Genomic DNA, 24,246 nt, shown 5'->3' with positions numbered 1-24,246 from the left:
GCAATGCTATGTACAAATTTATAAACTGAAATTTCTTTCTTTCTATTCCTTCCTTCCTTCCTTCCTTCCTCCCTTCCTCGCTCCCTTCCTTCCTTCCTCCCTTCCTTCCTTCCTTCCTTCCTTCCTTCCTTCCTTCCTTTTTTATTTTTTATAAGCAATCATCTGTTTTATTTTAAAACATGTCTATACTGCATTGAGCATCAACACAGATGTGACTAAGAAACCCACGGTCCTGTCACTAGCAGGCAATGAGTCCAGCGTACGACTTGGGGTGGACCATTATTTTTCACAGTGAGAGAAAAAAGGAAGACTAGGAAAGACGAAATGGTCATTATTCTCAACTCCTGTTTAGGGATCTGAGTGATGAAACAGAAAGATAATAAGCTCACCAAGCTCTTCTAAACCCCCGTCTCTCAATCGGCTGTTGTTCAAATACGGAACCTGGGCTAGTAGACCAGCTGCATTTGGGCAGCAGAAGGGCACTGTTTAAAATAACACCCACACATCACTGATATAAACCCAAGTTCGAAAACCCCTGATCCAAACCACAAGGGGGAAGATCCAAAACACTGTACAAGGTTGTACATTTATTTATTTTGAAAATGTTTGTACCATTTTAAGTTATAAATATTAATGATGACTTTGGAGCCATCTTTGATTCATATCCTACATCCAATCCATCAGCAAACCTGTTGGTTCTGTCTCTGAAACAGAGCCCAAAGCTGACCATGTTTCACCACCTGCACCACCACCATTCCATTCAAAGCCACTATGATGGCTCACCTAGGCTATCACCTTAGTAGAGTTTCCTCGATTCCACCCTTGCTACCCTAACTTCAAGTCCTTCCTCCAAACACCAGCCTGAGTGATCCTGCTAACACTTAAATAAGACTCTCTAAGAGTCTCCCATAGTGTGTAGTGTAATTTAGAGTAAAACTCTATTAGTTCTGCTCCCCATTACTTCTTCCTCCTCCTCTCACTGCCTTCTCTTAACCAGACTGCCCTCGTTGCTGTTCTTTGCACCTACCACTCTTGCTTCTGTCTTGGATCACATATCTTGGTTTATTGTTTTTGCCTGGATCAATCTCACTCAAGGTAAACCCTCCACCTCCATCAGTAACTTGCTTCCCGTAGACCCCTACTCAGTTGGCTACTTGTCAGATGATTTCCTGACCACTTTTTGTAGAATATATCCCGACCACACTGATTTAATTTCTGTACATGTGTGTGTGTGTGTATGTGTTCGTGTGTGTGTGTTTTAACACTTCTTGTCCTTATATATTTATTATATATTTATATATTTATTTATCTGTTTACCCTTAACAAAATGTGAGTTTCATGAAAGCCAAAACTTTATCCTTTCTGTTCTAAGTGATGGTATATTATTTGTAGTCAATAAGACTGATGAATGAATGAATATATGACTTCTTCCCAAAACATCCCAAATCATCCACTTTATAGTCTTCCTGATTATTAGGTAAATTTTAAGAGTGTCATTTTCCTAATGCGAAAACTAAGGCACAGACCCATCTATTCATTTGAGGACATTTCTCAAACTAGCATTTACCCAACTAGTATAGAACTTTATTTCTCCTCCCCATGCCCCAGACTTGTGTCTGGAATTCAGGCCTCTTATGACTTCAAAATCAAAATCATATTATACATTCATTTCCTTTTTGTCTTCAAAATTTAAATTTAAAAGCGACTTTTGTAAAACATAATTACACATGTTAACAATAAAATCTGGATTTTTGATAGTCATTTGTAGACACACAGAAAAAATTTTTTAAAAGAAAATTGATGAATGATGCTTAAACTAAATTTTAATTTGTTCAGAGTTCATATCAATATCTAAATACACTCCACATTAGGGTGAGTGTATTTCCTCATATCATTCTTGAACAAACCCTCCACCCCGGCCTCTCCATCTACACATTGTGTTCATTCCAAATACTTAGGACAATATTTAATGTCCTATTTTCACAAGGTCTTTGTTTCATAGTCAGAAAACAATATAATTAATTCCACATAAGATATTTATAAATGAAAAAGTTTTAACAGATAATCTAGGGTCCATTTATTTTCTAGACCAAACACCAAACCTCTGTTTGACAAATGTATTGTTTGACAGGTATTTATGATAGTAAATATAAGCAACAAAAGAAAAAAAAATGTGTCAGTGAAATATTTACATCTATTTAATAGTAAATGAATAAAAAACAGTTTATTAATGGGCAATTGTTAAGTGGATAATAGCTGAATTTTTCCCTCTAAAAGAGGTTTTCCACAAAATAACAGCCTTTGTTTTAAAAGAACGTATTCATAACCCTTAATGTTATCCTATCAAATGCATTTAGAATGGTGAAAATGGAGTGTGAGCCTTGAGCTGAGGCTGTTACATTAGTTTTGTAGGTGAGAGCCAGGGAGATGGCTTGGAAGCTGCATCACTAGGCTAAACATTGGGAACTAGAGCTCCACAACAGAATGCTCACTTTATACTGAGAAAGTCAGAATCAGTTCCAACAAGCCTTCCTCTTCCACATTGAAGTTCACATAGTCATCATGAACATAGAACCCAGAGAGAAGCTATAGATATATTCTCAGAATTAATAGAGAGTTCATCAAGTTTCCTCAATGTAAGATAAATATATAAAAGTACATTCCTATATACCAACAATAGGTATAAAATGAAATTTATGTTAAAAAGTTACCTTCAATAGCAACAAAAAACTATAACAAGAAAAAGCTAATAGAACATGCATTAAATGATAACATTTTATTACTTTATGGCCTAATAATAGTTTTCATAAATTTTCTATGTGCTTATAGTACATTTCTCAAATTATTAGTTAAAGAAAATAGATATGTCCCTTTTATGTCCTTTACTGGAAGCTTGTGCTGTTCCAATCTTCTGTATCTTTACTATTTTTTCACATGTAATTTTCCAATACAATTTCTTTTTCAAAGAATTGTGATAGTTTTTAAGCATAAGGTACACTGCAATGGACGCTGTGGAGGAAACACAAGTATCAATACAAATCATTGGGATTATGACCTAAAATGAATCAAAATATCAATGCTATCACCTGTAGATTTTATCCCTTGGAAGAAAGTAAGCAAGGCAAAAACACATGAGAAACAAAAAACTATTTTTCGGTGATGTCAGAAACATGGCAGAGTGAGAGACGTCCCCAGATCTCTCCCTTTGAAACAACAATAAGCTGAACATCTAAAACTCAATTAAAAAAAAAAACACCTAAACTGCCCACCAGCACGTCTGAGCGTGGGATCTGCGCATAAGAGCTGCCACAGGTCAGAACCCCAGGTGTCAGGCGGTGGATTGGAAGAAACAAAGAAGCGGCCTCTCACAGCTGCTGGAGCTCCCTGTAGGAGGAGGGGAAGAGGAAAGGTGCAGTGAGTTCCCTGAACAGCCCTGCCTGGGAGTGTTGTGAGTTCCACGCGGTCCATGACAGGGCCCAGTCTTCAGGGCAGAAGGAAGAGAAACAGAGATGGCAGAAAAGTGGGGACAGTGGGGAAACAATAGTTGATTTTTACCAGCCGCAGTTTCAAAACTGAGGCTGAATCGCAGCCTCACTGCAAAAATACAAAGGAGCATAAAAGAATACTATGAAAAAGTATATAACACCAAATTTAATAACCGAGAAGAAATGGACCAGTACTTAGAAAAATATAACCTTCCTAGACTGAATCAAGAAGAACTGGAAAATCTAAATAGGCCAATCAGCAGAATGGAAATTGAAACAATTATCAAAAACCTACCAAAAAATAAAAGTCCAGGACCAGATGGCTTTACCAGTGAATTCTACCAAATATTCAAAGATTTAATACCTATTCCCCTCAAACTCTTCCAAAAAATCAAAGAGGAGGCAATACTTCTCAACTCATTTTATGAGGCCAGTATTACTCTGAAACCAAAACCTGTAAAGATAACACAAAAAAAGTAAACTACATACCAACATCTCTCATGAACACAGATGCAAAAGTCCTAAATGAGATACTAGCAAACCGAATACAGCAACATATTAAAACGATCAAGTGGGCTTCATCCTGGGGCACAGGGATGGTTCAACATATGCAAATTGAATAATGTGATAAACCACATTAAAACAAATTTAAAAATAAGAATCATATGATTATATCAATAGATGCAGAAATAGCCTTCGATAAGATACAGCACCTACTTATAATCATAACACTTAACAAAATAGAAGAAAAGTAACTAAATATAATAAAGGGCATATATGACAAGCCCTCAGCCAACATTATACTTAATGGTGAAAAACTAAAAACCTTTAAAGATCAGGAACAAGGCAAGGCTGCCTACTATCGCCACTCTTATTCAATATAACATTGGGGGGCTTAGCGAGTGCGATCAGGCAAGAGAAAGATATAAAAGGCATCCAAATAGGAAACAAAGATGTCAAACTGTCATTATTCGCGGATGACATGATTCTCTATGTAGAAAACCCTAAAGTCTCCACAAGAACACGAAAAGGAAGTGGAAAAAAAGAATTTCTTTGGCAATTGCAGCAACAACAAAAAATACCTAGGAATAAATCTAACGAAACATATGAAAGACCTATATAATGAAAACTATAAGACCCTGTCAATAGAAATCGAAGATACAAGGAAATGGAAAAATATTTCGTATTCTTGTATTGGAAGAATCAATATAGTTAAAATGACCTTACTACCTAAAGCATTATACTAATTTAATGCAATCTCCATCAAAATCCAATCTGTATTTTTTAAAGAAATGGAACAAAAAAATCACCAGAATTGTATGGAAGCATGAAAGACCCTGAATTGCCAAAGCCATCCTGAGAAAAAGAATGAGGCTGAAGGCATCACTCTGCCTGACTTCAAATTATACTCCAAAGTGACGGTAATCAAAACGCCATGGTATTGGCAGCAAAACAGACACAAGGACCAGTGGAACAGAATTGAGAGTCCAGAAGTAAACCAATATTTATATGGGCAACTAATTTTCGACAAAAAAGCCAAAAATATACAGTGGAGAAAGGAAAGCCTCTACAATAAATGGTGCTGGAAAAACTGGAAAGCCACCTGCAAAAGAATGAAACTAGACTGCTGTCTATCACCACATACAAAAATTAACTCAAAATAGATTGGGCATGAACAATGGACTAGTGGTTACCAAAGGGTAGGGGAGAGGTACATAGGGGAAAAATTAAATCATTTCTTCAATTAAAAAAAATAAATAAATAAGTAGATTTAAAAAAAAAGATTTTATTGATGCCACGGAGTACCACTTTTTCAGAGACAAATCATTTGGAAAAGAAAAGAACACATAGGTAGTTAATATGTGAAGGTTGTATTCTCACCAAGTGTAGGCAAATGACTTCATCACAGGTTGTATGAAGAAAGATTCTATGTCAGCACACTAGATTCAGGAGTCTGAATGTTGATGGGGAGCACCACATTCAGGTCGTGGGATGGAGTGGCCATCTGCACATGTCCTATGAAATAAAAATAGTTAATCAGAAAAAATATATATAATCAGAAAAAATATATTTTTTCATGTGCATTGCTAATAAAGCCTCAGTGTTATTGTATGTTGATATTTTCCCCACTTACTAAGAAAAACATGGCTTTGAAACTAAGTAAAAATTTATTTCCTCATTGAACTTGAGAAGTGTAAGTGTCTTGTAGAGTATCTCACAATCTGACCCAAGTTGTCTACTGTCTGATGTTTTTAACAGCCAGAGCAAACTCCATGAAAAACAATGATAAAAAGAGGTCTTGTTTTCTTTCCTATTCCAGCTGCAATTTTTCATCTTCTTCCACCTATCAATGAAGAAAGTACTGCTTTTTGATAATAGGTAATTACTTTAGATAAGGAGTTTTAGGTAGCTTAACAAGTCTTATAGCTCAAAAATTGACTTACTTTTAAAAGAGAACTGAGTAAAGATGGCAATGAATCTTCTGGTTCTCTAGGATACCTATGTTAAAATAAGATAAGTAAGCAAAATACTTAAGTTTAAGTGATTATTTATCAAACTTATAAGATTCTTTTTTTGCATATATTTCTAGTATAAGATTATGACATACTGCATCTTTCAAAAAGAGGGCACAGAAAAATTTCCAGACCCATATGCTCTTCTAGAACCTGGCCGCTTCATTAATCAAGAGGTAGAGTCTGTTTGCCCGTCACTTAAAATTAGGCAGATCTTTGTGACTGCTCTGACAAATAGGATGTAGTAGAAGCAATGCTGTGTAACTTTCAAGGCCAGGTAATAGAAGATGATGTAACTTCTATCTGGCCCTGCCTCCACCTCCCACTCTCTCTCTGTCTCTCCCTCTCTCTCCCTTTCCCTCTCCTTCTCCCTCCAAATGCTCACCCTTAGAACTCAGACCATGTTGTAAAGAATTTCAGAGCACATGTGGTGGCCACAAGTATGTGTTCTGACCAATATCTTCAGCTGGGGTCTCATTTGAATGATGTTAGCTGCCAGACATGTGAGTTTCCAGCCTTGGAGCCACCTCACAGAATGCTTGAGTAGAGCAGAGACAAGCTAGCCCTGCTGAGCCTTGCTCGAATTTCAGATTCAAGAGCAAAATAAATGTTGTTTTAAGCTACTAAGATTTGAAGTGGTTTGTTGCGCAACATTAGATAACCAGAAAAAGAACAAATTAATAATTTAACATCAGAAACCGAAACTATAAATTCTTCACTATTTTTCATATATTACATGAATTGATATAATTTTTTCATAATTCTGTTAATTTTTGTTTTCTATATTTTGAGGTTGTATTATTAAAATCATGCTTGTTTTGAATTAATATATATTATATATGGTGAGTCAATTCACATTAGATGCATGCATATTTAGAATTATATATATTACATAGAGTCAATCAATTATTTAGTATTCCTAATATTTTTTATATTAGAGTATCATTTATTTACAGCTTATATAGCCACACCAGTTGCATTCTGAATATTGTATGCTTAGTGTCTTTTATCCATTGCGTTTTTCAAACTTTCTTTGTCATTATGTTATAGGTATATATCTTATTTAAAAAGCATATAATAGCTGTGTTGTTTTAAACATGTCAATCTTTGAATTCCAACTGGTAAATTTAATTCACTTACACTTGCTATGATTATCAATATATTTGTATTTATTATTCCATTTAATTTTGTACTTTCATTTTATTTATCTTTCTTTGTGTTTTTTTCCTTGCCTTCGTTCATGCTATCAGGTTTTGTTTTTTTTTTTCTTTCATTTAGGGAATTTTTTCTTCTTTGAATTGGAAATTTTATGATTTTTTTTAAAGTACATACTCACATTTGTAGTTTGCATATATAACAAAGTCTGAAATCAATCTATATCTCAACTCTCCTCTTGCACAAGATAGGAACTTAGAACGCTTTAACCCTGCTCATCCCTTGACATTTTTCATGTCATTATTTTTCTATATTTTAATTCTATCCTGTTATTCTAATTCCATAGACTCAGTTATTATGTTGTCACTGTTTTATACAGTAAATATTTCCACATTTTAACAAAAACTTTTGTCATTATTCCTTGCTGTATCTCAGTCCAGCATTGGAGGTTCAATTTCCATTTTCCTAAAATGGAGCTTTTAGAACATCCTTCAGTGAATCTGATGGTAGCAAACACTGTTAATTGAAAAATATCTTTACTTTGCCTTTATTCTTGAGTAATAGTTATGGCAGAGCTGTTAATACTCTCCAAATAACCAAGTGCTCATCTCCACATTCAATTCACCAGTTAAATCTACCATTCCATTTGAAACATTTATCTCAGATCTGTCCCTTCTGCTTCACCAAATTCCACCCCCAAGTCAGAGTCCTTTTTCTTTATTGCCTAGATTACTATAGTACTAGTCCAACTATTTATCCATGCTAGCCTCTAATCCTTGAGAGTGATCTCTTTGTAAAAAAATGTGTGTAAGACTTTGTTTAAAATTATTCAATAACTTAGAAGAAAATGCACTTAGGATGAAATCTAAATTCTTGACTGATTTACAAGGGCGTGAGTGGTTTGTTCACTGTTCACCACTTCCAACATACTGTTCTGAGCCTCAAAATGAAAACTGATGTTTTAAATACCTTAAGAAAATACAGCTAGAAAAGTGAATGTAAATTTTTCTTTAATACTTTTCAATCTGACATATGAATCTATATTCTGATCTTTTCTTACATTTTTTTTTCTTTCGAGCTTAGTTTTCAATATAGATCATTAAGAGTAGCACTGTAATAATTTAGATCTTAGACTGAATATAGTTACATTTGGGTAGCAAAAATATTTTCCTTGTTGATGAGTCACTTATTAAGGTTTAAAGAATATTGTTTTGACTCTCCAAATGTGGCTACTAAACTCATGATGAATGTTGAAAAAGGATACTGTCCATATCTGGAAGATCTAACTTAATTACTTCAAACTTCACTTTAATTCTTCTTGTCTTAAAGTATCTTTCTATTAGAAGTGTATTGCAAAATTGCCAGGAAACTAAATGCCTAATAGATAGTAAAGTTTGTTATCAATTCCAATATATCTTTTTAAACTCATATAAACAAATAGCAAAAAGCATCCTTTAAATAGGCAGGCTTCCCAAAATTCCAGTTATACTAAGATTACCTGGAAATTTATCATTGAAGTGCTATTTGATTAGGTGGCTATTGAATTTCTTTGGTTGGTTTGTTGTGTTCACTTTTTTTATATTACTTGGCCAATGCAACCCTTAAAACTTTCACTGGTGGTGAACTAGGATGAGGACGTCAGGGGTCCTCTTTTCTTTTTGAACTTGAAAACAGAAAAATTTGCAGACCAGGACTTAATCATAAGTATGGCAGCATTCCTAAGAAAATTACATGCCAAAATTAGTCAGGTTGGCTATCCAAAGGTCAGGGCCCAGAGTTATGCAAAAGGATACTTGCAATGAGGCACTCAAATATTAAATTCCTAAATATTCCTGAACACTCAGCCTGGCAAAATGGCCCACCTCTCCTTATTAGAGGCAGTACTTCCCCTGGCTTGGGGAAGATGCAAAAGCTTCTACCTGCGAGAAAATATGATACATATATCCCCAATCCCACTGAATCAACCCTACCTCCACTTCTGGGCACTAAGACAATAATCAGGGCTAAGTTCCAACACACTCTGGCTAAAGAAGTATCGTGCTTGTTAATAAAGAAAAAGAATTATACTTCCAAGGAGCTACAGAACTTATGCAGCTTACACAGTAGTAAATAGGAGATATTTGAGGGATTGAATTCTGAAGGTGGTATATCAATGGAGGATAAGAGCATAAATTTGGATAAGTTATCACTATGAGTCTACTGTCATGGGATATAGGATTTAGCACCTTAACAAAGTTCTCAGCAACACACTTCTAGAATGGCTCTCAGAAACTGGAAAAAATCAAGTACCAGTACAAAGTGAGGTAGAAATAACAAAATTGTCATAGCTGACAGAGAAGGGATTTAAAGTTTCAGCAAAGAGGTCATGCTAGAATGATACTATGTAAGATCTGAAATACCACCAATACCTATGTTCCTTGGGGACACCCATACTGTTTATTATTTACCAAAGCAATAAGAAATGTGTTGGTGACAAAAGAATCAGAATCACTGAGAAGTTCAGTTATGCCTCTTCTCCATTAAGTCAAGGTTTATGGTAGAACATGCCATTACAAAACTGCATTGTCTGAGAGCAAAGGGGCTTATAGGATGCCCAACTAGTAAGGGACAGATGGGGAGGCTTAACCAACAGAATCTAGGTGGATGCAATGATTGTAATTAGTGGCAAGATCCTAGTGTGGAGGGGAGAAGATTGGATGGCCTGACACACAGAGAGTTATGGAGACATTACCAGAACCTGGTTTCCTTAAGAGCAAGACAGACAGTTGTCAATAAGGGAATGACTCAGTCTCAATAACCAAAAGCAATCAAAGATGATGATCAGTAGTATAGGGCAGTCGTGGCAATAAAACTTCATGATGCTTTACCCAGTTTTAAGAACAAGAACCCATTGACTGGTCACATCATATACCACACCATCCAGGAGCTTCCAGTCTGATAGAGCGATGGACTAGTTCGTTGAAGGCACAACTAAAACACCAGTTTATAGGCAATGCCTTGTGAATATGGGGTGTCATCATCCCAGATTCAGTGTATACTGAAAGGTGCTATGTCTCCAATAGGTAGAATATGTGGCTCCAGGAACCAAAGGCTGGAGTCGGGAGTGATGATGCTCCTATCACTTCCAGTAACTCAGGAAATTTATGTTTCTCATTCAAGCAACTCTGGGTTTTGTTCTAGTTTCCAGGTTGGGATGTCTTCACCTAGGCATGTAATAGCGAGAGTTCCATTGACTATAAGTTACAACTTTGTCTGAGGACTTTGGGATCCTTGTGCCAAGAGACTAGAGGACAGGAAGAGGAGTCATCATACTGGAAGAGTAATTGATACTGATATAATCAGCCTCATGTTACACAGAGGGACAGAAAGAAAAATATTTGGCACCTGGTGGTTCACTTTGGTTCCTGTTGCTACTTCCTGGCTCAACTTTAACAGTAAACCACTGCCTAGGAAGAACAGGCTCAGATCCCATCACAGTCACAGCACCTAGACAAGCTGAAGTGCTAGTTGAGGATAGAAAATCTAGAATGTGTATAAGAGGCAGTCCATGAGTATCAGTTGTGATCCTGAAACCAGCTCTACTAGTGGAGCTGTGATTTGTCCACTAACCATCTTCTTATAAGTTTTCCTAAGGGCACTAGGTACAGCAGATTCCTGGAGGATCTGCTCCAAGAACTTATACAAAGAACTGGATCTGAGAGGTAGAAGTTGTGGAGTGGACTCATTGGGACTCACAGGGACCCAACATTCAAATTCACTTTGCTCTTCAACTAATCATTTTCCTCAAATAAAATCAATTTATTTTCTGTTTTAAAAAAAAATGTGTCATACTAACTTCCTAATTTAAAATCTTTGCTCAGGTAGTTTGGCTTCAAAGCTTTGTTTTTGGTGCTGATTCAAACTATTCTCCCCTAACAAAGCACAGTTAGATTCTCAATCCATATTGGCATTTCCATGCTCTGATCATCTATTGATGCTCCTCATTTCCACTAAGCCATAGTTTATATTTTCATGTAAATGTGGTCTTTCTTTTTTTGCTAGTAAGAGAACCAATCCTTAAAATTTGAGATTATGTTTTAAAGTTCTTTGTGAATTCTCTACTGAATCCTGTGTAAAATTAGACATTATAGAAGAGCAACAAGTATTTGTTGATTTATAGAGTACATAAATAAATGTAATCCACATGTTTACTACTCTGCTTCTTCCTCTGTAGGTCATCTTTAGGTATAGATTTTCTCTTCAAAATACCCTCCCCACCACTCGACCTTCAGCATCAGTTACTGGAAAGAAAACGAAAGCCTCAGCTATTGTTGTTTCTCCATAAATGTTGGTATTTAAATGAGTGTCTGAATAAATGAATGATTAATCTGATTAAATCAAGTCCCTCCAGTTCTAAGATATTCTGACTGAACATTAATTAATGGATCCTTACATAAATCTCTAAACCCACATGAACCTGCCTCACTCCTCTACCAATGTTCCAATGTCCCCGTATCTTCTCTGTAGCCATCTGGATATAAGATCTGGTGTACTAGTAAGGATACTGGTAAGGAGAATGGTAAGGTAGAAGCAGCCAATGGTCATTCAGCCTCTGAGTTATAGCATTTCTTATCTTCACGTGACACTGGGGTCTGCTGTTCTCCATTCTAGTCTATCTGGTAATTAAGGGTAGTGACTCTGTTCTAAACCTCATCCAGTGCCCAAAGGACTGGATACTTCACTAATTCCTGTCAACCCTCTCTCCTTAGATCTAAATGCTGCTTGGTTTACCTCTGGGTCGCATCAGCAGGTCCTTCTCTGTATGGACAAATTGCTTGACAACGACAACACCTTGCCTCATTTTATAATTGATTTACTACCTAATGCTCCTTTATTGCTATATCCCAGAATGCAGATTGGGGTGCTAACATCGACCAAGCTTGTGCTCTTTGGGCACAGGGCTTCAAATGCAAACTTGCTCACTTGTGCTCTTACTTCTTGGGTAAATGTATGGAGTAGGAAAAACTTCTACGACTAATGTTACTTCTTCAGTTCCATTCTGGATGCCATTGCATTGATTTCTAACGGATCTTGGCCTTCCCTAGTATATTACTTTGCTACGGCTGTCACAGCAAAAGATCACAGAATGAGTGGCTTAAACAACAGAAATTTATTTTTTCGTAGCTCTGGAGTTCAGAAGTCCAAGATCAAGGTATTGGCAGGTTTGGTTTTTCTGAGGCCTGCCTTCTTGGATTGCAGATGGCTGCCTTCTTGCTGTGTCCTCATATAGTCTTTCCTCTGTGCACTGTATCCTTGGAGTCTCTTTTTATATCATAATCTCCTCTTCTCATAAGGGCACCGTCAGATTGTTTTAGGGTCCATGCTAAGAGCCTTAGTTTAACTTAATCATCTCTTGAAAGGCCCTATCTCCAAATACAGTCACATTCTGCATTCTAAGGTGCCAGATGTTAGGACTTCAACATATGAATTTTGAGAAGACAGAATTCTGCCCATAACGTGTACATGCACACTGCTCTGTGTTGCTGAGATAGTTCTCACATTCAAGCCGTCCATTTATCAGTTAATCTCTTCCACAGCAGCTCATCACTGTTGAAAAGCAAACTAAATAACTGTCCCAAATATTTTGAGGTCAGTGCTGCCATTAATCCAGTTTAGCTTTTCTAAATAAAATAGATTAATTTGCTGGCTTCCACTTTGCTTAGTCAAGTAACAAGTCATTAACAATTAAAAAAACAAAAACAAAAACAAAACCTCTTGATCCCCTCAGAACCTAAGTATTTCTCTACATTCAAAGGGAAAATATATTTTGTTTAATTGGAAAAATATACATTTCAAAGACAGTAAATTCTAACTGTTTAAATTTGTAGCTTTGATCTCTGTTAGCAATTTTCCACTTCAAAATATCTCCACTTATTCTCAATGTACTCTCTAGGAAATTATGTTTTTCTGTGTGAGTGAATAAAATCTTTATTTTTTACATAGTCAAAATATGTATAAGAGATTTATAACAACATAATGAGAATTTGAGAGACCAGGGAGATCCAAAAGATTTAGAAATATTGGTCAAGATATTATATATTCATACATTTCTTCATAAGTTTATCAAATCCATGGCTGAATTTCATTTTTACAGTACTCATACACAGATATAGGAAAGGTTATAAGAATCCAGAGCCACAGTAATATCTAGAAAGATCGTCTCTTAGTTGCAATGCTAAGAGAAGTACCAGGATTTATGCTGCTTTATCATGCTCAGAGGCTGACTACTCCTGATGGCAAATTTCAGATGATAAATTTGTCAGGAAATTAAAATGCCCGGAAGTGGATAGCAAAAGGCTAACCGAAAGATCTCCATTATTGACATCAGAGAAAAGAAAACTTGCAATGATATATAATTTTAATTGGACTCTCTCATGACAGGCTGAACACTTGCCAATATTTATCTTAAGAAAAAATAACACGAAAGGGAGTAAAATTTACTCTATGTCTTCTCAGGCAGCTTGGAACAGCTGTGACAGTTTTTAATTCATTTACAATGCCCTTTGTCCTGGACTTTCATTTTTAAATTTTGTTTGACAAAGAAGTAATGGAGGGAGCCAGTGTGAAATTGTCTAATGAGAAACCTGTATACTAGATATTACATAGGCAATAGAAATTGTCTTTAGAGTCTATACCATAAAAATTGTATGTTCTCTTATTTCACTTTTTAATATGTCAAATGGAAGAAATATTTTCAACTCCCCACCCCCCTAAGAAAAAGAAATTGTTTCAGGAGTGGAAACCAAGGATTAAACGCAATTAAATAATATACTGGATTTACTAACATTAATTTTATTGGTTCTTTAAAGCTCTTACCCTTGATGAATCTCATTATTTGTTCTTCTATTAGTTTCTGGGGAACAGAGGTACAGTCTGGGACTATAAGATCAATTTGGTTTGGCCTTCAAGATGTTGGTCCTTGCAGCACTTAAAAAAATAAATTTTTAGCCAACTATTTTCAGATAAGGCCCATTTTCCTTGAAAAAGAAAACTAGAAGTTCTAATAATACTGCTTCCTCATTCCTACATGGTAAAACATGATCTATAAGTTTATTTTTCTTATAAAACTGAAAAGAAAATGAGTTTTGCTTTGCTTTTCTAACTGTAATCTTTTTTTAATTCTAAAAAGAGACTACTGATGATCAAATTTTGTTTTAATTTAGTTCATTCTTCTAGATATAATTGTAGGTGAAAGGAAATAAAGTGTCTATTACCTTTGCCTTGAGATCCTCAAAAAGACATTCTATCTGAGATCATGCAAGAGTCCATTAATGTAGGTTTGAAGTGATTATAATTATGGGTTTAATCATCACATTTTACACATTTTTCTTTTCGCTTCAACATCTATTATTGAACACCTGTACTGAGGTCAAAAACTGTTCCATGGGCTTTGAGAGATGCAAAAAGGATATGTGACAGTATTTTTAAATGAGGATATTAAAAGCAATTTGGAGAAATAAATGCACAAAAATGGAATAGTACTAAAATAACATGAAGCCGTGCATATTTAGAAACCAATGAAAATTGTACAGATAATGTTATAATCTCAGAGAATGGAGGTATCAATCCAAACCAGATTGAATGATAAAGATTTCAAGAAGATATGCCTCATAAATCGCATGTGTTAGACTCACAAGAAAGAATATTCAAAATAGTAGAAATGTAAATTCTCTAAGGCAAAAATGATCTTGACATATCTGCAAAGAGGCTAGTGTGGTATGAATAGTTGAGGTTAATGAGAGAAAGGATGAATACGCAAAGTAACAAAAAAGCGTGATAGAGTGCAGTAGTTACTTGAGGCAGAGAAAAAAGTATTATTTCCATAGTCACTTTTATTTTTTATAGTAGTTTTCATGTTTAGCATAACTCACTAGTGTTAATAGCCATTGTGTCATTGGAAAAGTCATTATAAACTAAAGAAGCCTATTAAAACCCTAAAATTCATCTTATACAACTATAATTTCAGGTAACAGAGTGCAGGTGCATTAATACTATACTCTCTTTCTCTGTCACCTAGACCCCAGTAGTGATGAAGAGAAACCCTCTTCTCACAAACCATTCAGGCTAGATTATAATAATCAATTAGGACATATATGTGCCACTAACTGCACGCATATGTTCATTCAAACATAAAGGAGACATATCCTTCACAATTGTGTGGAAGAGACACACATACATATAACATATTAACATTTTCTGCATGTATAAAAGAAATGTTCTATTTACAGGAATAGAACTATTTAAAAGACATGGGATGGTGTGAAGATACCGCCCTTTCTGGGAGAGTTTACAAAATGTGTTAATATCAAATGCAATTCTAAATTAAGATTTAAACAGAAGAATAAAATTTAACAAGATACAATGAGATGAAAAGGGTATTCCAGGGAAGATAAATGACATGGACAGAGACAGGGAGGCATGTAACACCTGTAATGTTAGGGAACCAACAGGTAGGTTGACATTACAGGAGCCTGCAGAAACCAGGAGGGTAGTGCTGAGAAGTCGTCAGAGACCAAATCTTTAAGGAATTACAGCTTGATTCTATAAGACATGGAGAGCCACTGAAGTGTTTAAGCTAGGAAGAAACGTGATGGGATTTACACATTAGAAAGATCATTCTGCCTACAGTAAGGAAAATAGATTAAATGTTGTCTAGTTTAGAGGCAGAAAATTCCGTTTAGTGGCTTTTACAAGAATCCAAGTACAAGATAATGATGACTTGAACTAAGGCACAGTAGTGAGTATAGAGAGGAAAGTATGCATATGAGAGCTATTTAGGAAATATGATTTACAGGACTTGATTAATTAGTAATAATAATTATAATGGTAATTATCTAATAATACCTAATGTTTTTTGAGGGCTTATTATAAACCAGGTTTCGTACTGAAAGTTTTCATTTTCTCGTTACATTAAACCTATGAAAGAGGTACTTGTAACTCCCCTAAAACTTATTTACCCCTAATGTGTTCCAGCTCAGTAACTGAGTCTACCTTTCATCCAATAACTAGGACTTTGATCAATATTTTCCTTCCATTCTACATTACATCCAATTCATTAGTAAAGCTTAAAATCACTCCTCGCCACCTCCATGGCAACAGCCCCTGTCTAAGCCGCGATTATCGCTCTCCAGGATTACTTAAAACTGCTTCCTAATTGGTTTCCCTTCAGCTTATTCTTCCTACAGTAGTGAGAGCGAAAATCCCCTTGCTTCCAAGGTTCCAGTTGATTCCCAACACAGTTAGACCTAAACCTTTATGAAAAGCATCAAGGCACTACCTGAGTGACCGCTGGTGACCTCTCCGACCTGCTGCCTACCAGTTTCCTCCACTGCTCTCATCCTGCTCCAGGCACACCTTTTTGCTCTTCCTCGAACACACACAGGCATGTTCCTGCTTCAGGGCTTTTGTAATTGTTCTTCCCTCTGCCTGGAATTCTGCTCACAGAATTCCCTCCCACAAATAGATCTCTGTTTACATGTCATCTCCTTAAAGATGCCTTCCCTGACCATTTTATCTAAAATAGCACCTCTTCCCTGTTCTCCCATTGCTCTCTATTCGCCAATCAATTTTCTCATTCTTTATTACAGGTTTTGCTACTCAATGAATATATCTTTTATTCGTTAACTGACTATCTTTTAAATAAGTAGAGATTTTACTTGGCTTGTTCCATGTTATATCTGAGGGACTGGAGACAGTATTCCACATATAGTAGGTATGTAATACTTCTTGAATAAATGTATAAATGAATGAATGAATGCTCTTTTTATAGATGAAGAAACTGAGGCATAGAGAAATAAGTAAATTTCCCAAGTTCATACAGCTATAGATGACAGAGAGCTGGGTTTCAAGCCTGTGCAATATGACTAAGAACATGCTTGTTTAACTACCATAGTGTCTTTATGTGCCTGGCGACTCATAGAAGAAACTCTAGTTCACACAAAAAAAATGTTTTAGAGGAAGGATAATAAATTTCTTCTCTTTTCTCTATTTACATATTTTAGTTGAAACTTTAGACCAGATATGATTTCATAGGAAGAGTATATTCAATTAAGCAAACATAGAAGAATATTGAAGACAGTCATTATGATGTTAGAAAAATTGCTTTGAGTCAAAAATATTGCTTTCATTTTGATCTCTACCACATAGCCATTGTAGGTGAGCTTTCTTCCTCCAATATATAAAATGGCTAAAGATAATTCCTACTTCAAATATTGTGAGGATCAAATGAAATATTATATATTAAATATTTTGCAAAATATTATAGCAACGCTCGTTTTCTTTATCGTTATAATGGGGAATGATCTTGTGTATGCAATGATTGTGAGTTAGAGCATATCATTTCTTCTGTTTTTACTGTGCTACATAGTCTATTGTTGCACAGGTGTGTTATATGGCTAAACACCACTTGCTTAGATGCTTTTGGCTCTCACAGACTCAGCCAGTCTCCTGAGGAACCACATACATGCTGGGGAAATTTGGCTCAATCCTTGCTAACTAGCTGATATAATTGACCTTCTGTCTTACATTACATAATTGCAGTCCTTGGGTAGGGAATTGCTAACAGTGAGATCTGCAAAGAAGTCCAGAGACAAACTAATCCTTTGCACTTTTTTTCCTATTAAATTTATTACAAGTTGTTGTGGCTGAAAAATTTAAACAAGCTGAGGATGAGAATGAGAATGTGTGTGAAAAACATGGATAGCAAAATGGTGTCCCAAGAATTTTTCAATATTTATTCAAATCAGACATCTTGAAAGAACTTGTTTCAAGAGAAAAGTTTAAAAGCTTGGTTGTGGCAATTATAGGGAGCATGTTTTCTGTCTCTTCTTGTAGAAATGCATACATCTTATCCTTAGTGGCTGCCAGCCTTCTTGTCAGACCAATTACTTTAAAACAATTGTTTCATTTGGAATAGATGCTACAGCCCAAGTGACTGTCTCTTGTCAATGACACATTCAATTAAAACAGCTCTGAATAGGAGTTCGGAGGGCCTACTGTGCCTTGTCCAATCTTATCAGTCAACAAAGAACAACCTTAGAGACTTTGATGCCGACCGATTCCACTGTCAGGTGGTTTGAACATGTTGCACCTTTCCAGGGTTCCTTAGCGTCTATCATCCCAGTGCCTTTTACAGCCAATGACGAGCACCATCTCAGCAGTGTCTGGGTCCACAATGCCAAGAAAGCTTATGGCAGTAAATAAGATGGCAGCTGTGACAGTCCTGACAGCTGGCTGGAGCTCAGGGTGGCAGACTGAACCGGACTGTGAGCAGTTGGAGCAGCAGTGAGGTATGACCACCATTACTGGTTGGCAGATGTCAATTTCCACATTACTAGTTACTACATGATGTGACAGACACACTCGCATCATTATACAGCCAGGCAGAACTTTAAACAAACTTTGGGCACCTAGCATGTTCTATACCTTCAAGTTCAAGAAAATTTAAACATTCTCATTAAAACAGATTCCTTGCATTTGCAGTACTTGTACAACTGGGAAGAATTTTACAAAGGAGCAATAGCAGAGAATTGGCTTTTCCACATAAGAGCTAGAATAAATGAAAGTAAAACTGATTTCAAAGAAAGATTTAGTGTGTTGACTGCCTTTAAAAGGGGCACTATGAGGTCTCCTATATCTCATGATTCCTTTGTGTAGAAATTCTACATATCCCCCAGACTTTTTGAATGTTCTCCCATACTTTCTTTTTTTAGGCACCACCCCCGCCCATACCTCTGCCTCTTCCCTATTTTCTGAAGGGGAACTAATGATAAAAAATACCTATTATCAGAGGAGATGGGTGTTAAAAATATATATTATCAAAACAGTTAAAATGAAAGGAAACTTACATAAAATCATGTATACTATTGTGTGTTCGTAGACAGGGCAAATGGATTTCTGTGGCCACATCAACTCAGTGTAGAATATAGACTTGCTACTTTGTCATAGGGTCAACCCAGGTGAGTAAGCAGGCTCCAGATCTAGAAATTTGTCACAGATCTAAAGTTGAACGCTGTCATATTAGATCTGTCAGCAGGTAGAAACAGAGCTGAAACTAGTCACAGAGAGAAGTCAGCAAAATGACAATGGGCACAAACTGATGCCACTGCTCTCACATCTCAACCCTTTAAGAAGTGTGAGGTCAGTTCATCTAAAACCAATTCTCAAAATGTCCATCCACCCCCGAACACCCATTAGTGTAATAATCATATTCCTAATAAAACTGTCATAGATGCAGCATTGAATATATAATAAGATGCCACTCTAAGCATTTTTGAGATTCTGTGTTTTTGAAGTCTATTTTGTAACTCTTTCAACATTTAGTCTTAATTGGGTAAAATGCTTTGGAAACCCTCAAAAATAGGCAAAACAGTCACTCTGAAGTTTACGAAATGCCCCTGTGCTAAAACTATCTAGTATAAATGAAAAGTTGTATATTTGATAAATGAACATTATAGATGAATGTGTCATTAGACAAAGTGATCATTACGCCAACTGATTTAAAATAAATTAGATTTAGGCAATTTGACATGCTCCCCCTAAAGGTGCCTTTCCACGCTCCGAAATTTTAGAATTTCTGATGTGCACAACAAAGCCACTGCCCAAGATGAGGTTTGTTAAGAAGAGCAGCAGTTCTTGCTTGGCTCTCTCTCTAAATAAGGTCAAGATTTCTAATATAAAGTGATAAAAACAATACAAAAAATAAATGAGTATTTGCTACAGTCCAGGTGCACCTATGCACTTTACATTTACTTATGCAGTAAACACTTATTGAGCATCTACTATATGCTGGGCACAATTCTCAACTAATTTATGTAATCTTCACACTGACCTTGTGGATCATCCCCAAATGTGGCTGGAGGTGTGGAGATAGGCATGGGAGCCAAAACAAAGAAAAGTTAACTCCCTAATTAAGCCGTGAAGGTGGGTTTTGAACCCAGACAATCTGGGTCAGTGCTTTACTGCCTCAGCAGATAGGCTCTGCTGATAAGTTATTAATTATGCAGCTCTAGGGGATTTTTCAAGCTGGGCAAAACAATAGAGCAGGTTGCGAGAATGTAGATGACATCCCCTGTATGTTTAAAAAAGAAAATATAAGGGCTATGACTTCTCAGTGATAGCACTACTGGAAGATAAGAAATCACTCCTTGAAAGTGGTTCACTTTTTCTAAGTGTATCTAATAATCTCCAGGTCCTAGACTGAGATAAAAGCAAGTACCTATCAAAAGAAGTGAGTGATGAACATGAAATTTCAGACAAATCCTATTAAACACACACACACACACACACACACACACACACACACACAGAATGACATGCTCATATATGTTCATATTCCTTCTCTCTGCTGGCTGGTTGTTTTTGGAGACCCAACCTCTGTTTCCTCACCTCCCTACCTGAATGCTTCTGTAATGGATGGAAGCTGAATGTTTGGAGGATGTTACTTCAAGAAGAACTTCTTTGCTGACACTGTGAGCAAGTGCCACAAGCAAATTCTGGTGATAGGGATCATGTCTGTGTCTTCTATGGGATTGAACAGGTGAGGGACCAGAAATATCAGAAATCTACTACATGAATGCAGCATCCAGCATTTGGTGCTAAATATCAGACACCTTTCTAGACAATAGAAACTGTTAAGTTCTAATACTACTAGTGACAGTACTTTTGGTGTCCTTAGTCAAATAACATTCCCATTATGACATGAATATAATCAATTCTAATGCATAGTGTTCATATAAATTTGTTAGTAAATAAAACAGAATTATATGTAGTAAATAAAATAAAGATTATATATATGTATATACATATATATACTCAGAAATTTAGGAAACAACCATAAAAATAAAAGAAGAAAGCCTTAGATTGGATTTATTTAAAATCAGTATTGCTTGATGATTTGAGCTTTAATTTGCAAGATGAAGAAAGAAACAAAAAATACATCTTGGTACAGAAATATTTGCAAAAGGTAAAATGTACCTGCAATGAAAACTGACCCACTGGGGACAATCTTTCCAGAAAAGTGAAATGCCTTTCTGAGCTCAGCTGGTGATCTGTTTATGCCCTGAAGCATGATTATAATGTTAACCTTGAAAGGTCCTAATGAAATGAGTTTGGTGGTCTCAGCCTATATATTTTTATATGCACTGGTGCATGCCTTGGAACATATCTTGATGGACTGTCTGCGAAATAGCACAGCATGTATCTGAGATTACAGTGTGACCCATAGTCTCCACACTATAATTCCTATTTTTTTCCCACATGATGCATCTCTCAAAATTCAGCCCAGAAGGAAGAAATGACTTCTTAATAACAATCTGTACATTATTGATGGAGCAATAGGATGGTAAAGAGATAACCCTCGGTGTCTTGTTTGCCAGTTGATTAACCAGAGTGAGTACATTCCCTAGGCAAAACATGCGTTGCAGAAAACCAGTTATCCATTCAGTCTCTCACTTGTGACAATATTGCAAAATTTGAGACCCTTCCCTCAAAGCCTTGGTGGAGTCGGACTCTTTAAATTAGACTTTAAATTAAGATGTAAGGTTAAAATTGAGATGCATACAAACCATTTAAGTCAATGGAGTACTATTAAAAACTTAGGTTGAAGTAAATGACTGAATTCTATTGTTTATATTTCATAGTAGTGATGACAGTTCTCCTGGTTTATCTCTCTAAGGTTTAAGGCAAGAAATCTTTTTATATCTGCAAAAGATATGAGGTTGCTATGACTATTACACTTGATTCAAATAAAATACATAGAAGTGAAGTGATCACATGATAGATTAAAGCCTTGGTATTCGAGCTACTGTCTAGTGATGCTCTAATGTGACAGCACCACTCTTTCATGAGAACAGGTGAGATCAAGTTGTAGCTGTTCAATCTTCTGTATAACTTTGGAACCAGTTTGGCAATGTCAGCAGTTTATTCTCAGTATCCTGGAGGAAAAGACATTTAACTTCTCTTGCATCCACTGCTTCATGACATAAACAACTCAGAATGCTCTTCTCTTCTATTACATGGGACTTGAATGTTGGATACAATGCAGTAGCAAAACTTTTTCACAACGGAAAACTTTGCATGCCTCACTCCTTTCAATGTGAATGTCAGGTTGATAAATAGCTTACATTCTTTATATTTAACTTCTCTGAATGTAATTCAAGATTTTTTCTCTGAGGCCATTAGGAATTTATGAACCATTTTTCTTTTCTCTAGCCTTCAGAGAAGAATCTACTTGTACAAGGAAGACTCTAAGGCATTTGCCATTTTATGGAGTGAATCCATTAGCAGGTATTAAACAGGAAACTCAGATTTTAGAAGTTCTGAGGAACTGTAGAAATGGGCACATGTATTTAAAGAATATAGACCAAGCACAAACCTTTTATTCTTCCTCATTGAGCATCGTTTCTTCTGTGTCTTACATAAAACTCAAACTCAAATTATTCAGATGTTAGCCATTTCTTTGAAAATTTCCATTAGTTATCATGTATTAGTAGTGGCATCTCCATATACCACTGCCATTTTCTCATTATTCTTAACATACTTAAGGAATGTTGGGTTAAAATCCCTTGTGACTTTTCCTGTCTAATGCAAGAAATTCAAGCAAGACTACAAAAAAAAGAGAGAGAGATGAATTATTTAGCCAGAAGAGAAAGCTAAGTGGGTTTGAGGATCATTAAGGAAATTTAATAATAGTTCTGATGTACAGAACAGAAAATATACAGAGATTGATAGCTAGCTATTCTCTATATTTACTGAGATTATCAAAGGAAATAAAGTAAGAGACTAAGGTCACAGTGAGAAAATTTTCCTGATATTGAAGTTTGTTGGTTATGAATGTGTTCCGTTCATCATTCAATATTTATTAAGTTTCTTATATGAGCTCACAGTTTCCCAGGATGGAAATGTTTACTGAGGGGTCTTTTTAGAATAGATTTACGTTTTGTCTGAAATGATTTACCTGGTCTTGTTTAGAGATAGAGAAATAGATCATTGGCTTTATGATTTTTGTGATTCCTTCTAAGACATAGTAGAAAAAGTGAGATGCTGATACAAATGTTCATACTACTATAATATGGGTTTCCCCAACACTCATCTTCAGAAGCACAGGAAAGAATTAAATTTGAGCACCCACCAATGGAATCCTTTGGGCTCCAATGTATTTAAAGCAGATCCAATGATGGCCGATTAATCTCTTTGAATTCCATGAACATTCTCCTCTTTCAGGCTGACCATGTGAAGCATCACTGCTTTGGTGATCTTGCTACCATTCCAGTGGCTCCCCCTGATGGATGAAATAATGACCACTGACTTGGACCAAGATATTTATCTCTGGTTTGCTACCAATGCCACACTAACCTACTTGTTACTCGACTCCAATTTCTGCTTGATGGATATCACCCTTCTCTCCAAGACATTTATTCCTCTAACTCAAATTTATATTCACTAAGGTTAAGAAAGGTCTTTTCCTCATTAGAAAAATCATGATTTATTAAGCTGCTGAGTAGTGAGTAGGGAGCTAAAGGGTTAAATGAAGCTCCCAAATTCAAAGGAGTGCATGGATTATCTCCAGAGGCCTGCTTGCATATAAAAGGGAAAAAGCTGGTTCTGAGGAATTCCAGGAGGAAGAAGATTAAGATTAGAAACAAGAAGTAGGAAGGGAGTTTCGATTGTACTTGATCTTTCAAGATGTTACTTTTCTCAGTCCCCGCTCCCCCATTCAGGGACCTGGTTTGACTTGGTCAGCTGGTTTCCGACAAGTGGCGCCCGAACAGGGACCTGAAAACGGGGGAAAATAGCAAGGACCCACCGTAAGACGAGTGCAGTCAAGATTGGCCAAAGAAGCCGTGGGCGGTGAAGGTGAGTACGCAGGAGTTTTTGTAATATAGAAACTGAAAGGGAAAATATAATGGCCCAAGGAAATAGTCGACTGCTATTTGTACATATGCTTAAGAATACGCTTAGAGTTAGAGGAGCTAAAGTAGGTCAGCAACAGTTAATGAAGTTCTTGCAATTTATAGAAGAAGTTTGTCCCTGGTTTCCTGAGGAAGGAACAATTG

At 36.1% G+C, this 24,246-nt stretch overlaps 1 pseudogene; it reads right to left on the bottom strand.

Annotated features, from left to right (window-relative positions):
* Nucleotides 1-18,559, bottom strand: part of LOC102881541 — a 59,707-nt pseudogene extending 41,148 nt beyond the window's left edge.
* Nucleotides 18,560-24,246: the final 5,687 nt, after the last annotated feature.

Source organism: Pteropus alecto, unplaced genomic scaffold, assembly GCF_000325575.1.
Source record: "Pteropus alecto unplaced genomic scaffold, ASM32557v1 scaffold63, whole genome shotgun sequence".
Taxonomy (NCBI): Eukaryota; Metazoa; Chordata; class Mammalia; order Chiroptera; family Pteropodidae; genus Pteropus; species Pteropus alecto.
This window is presented reverse-complemented; position numbering and strand designations above follow the sequence as displayed.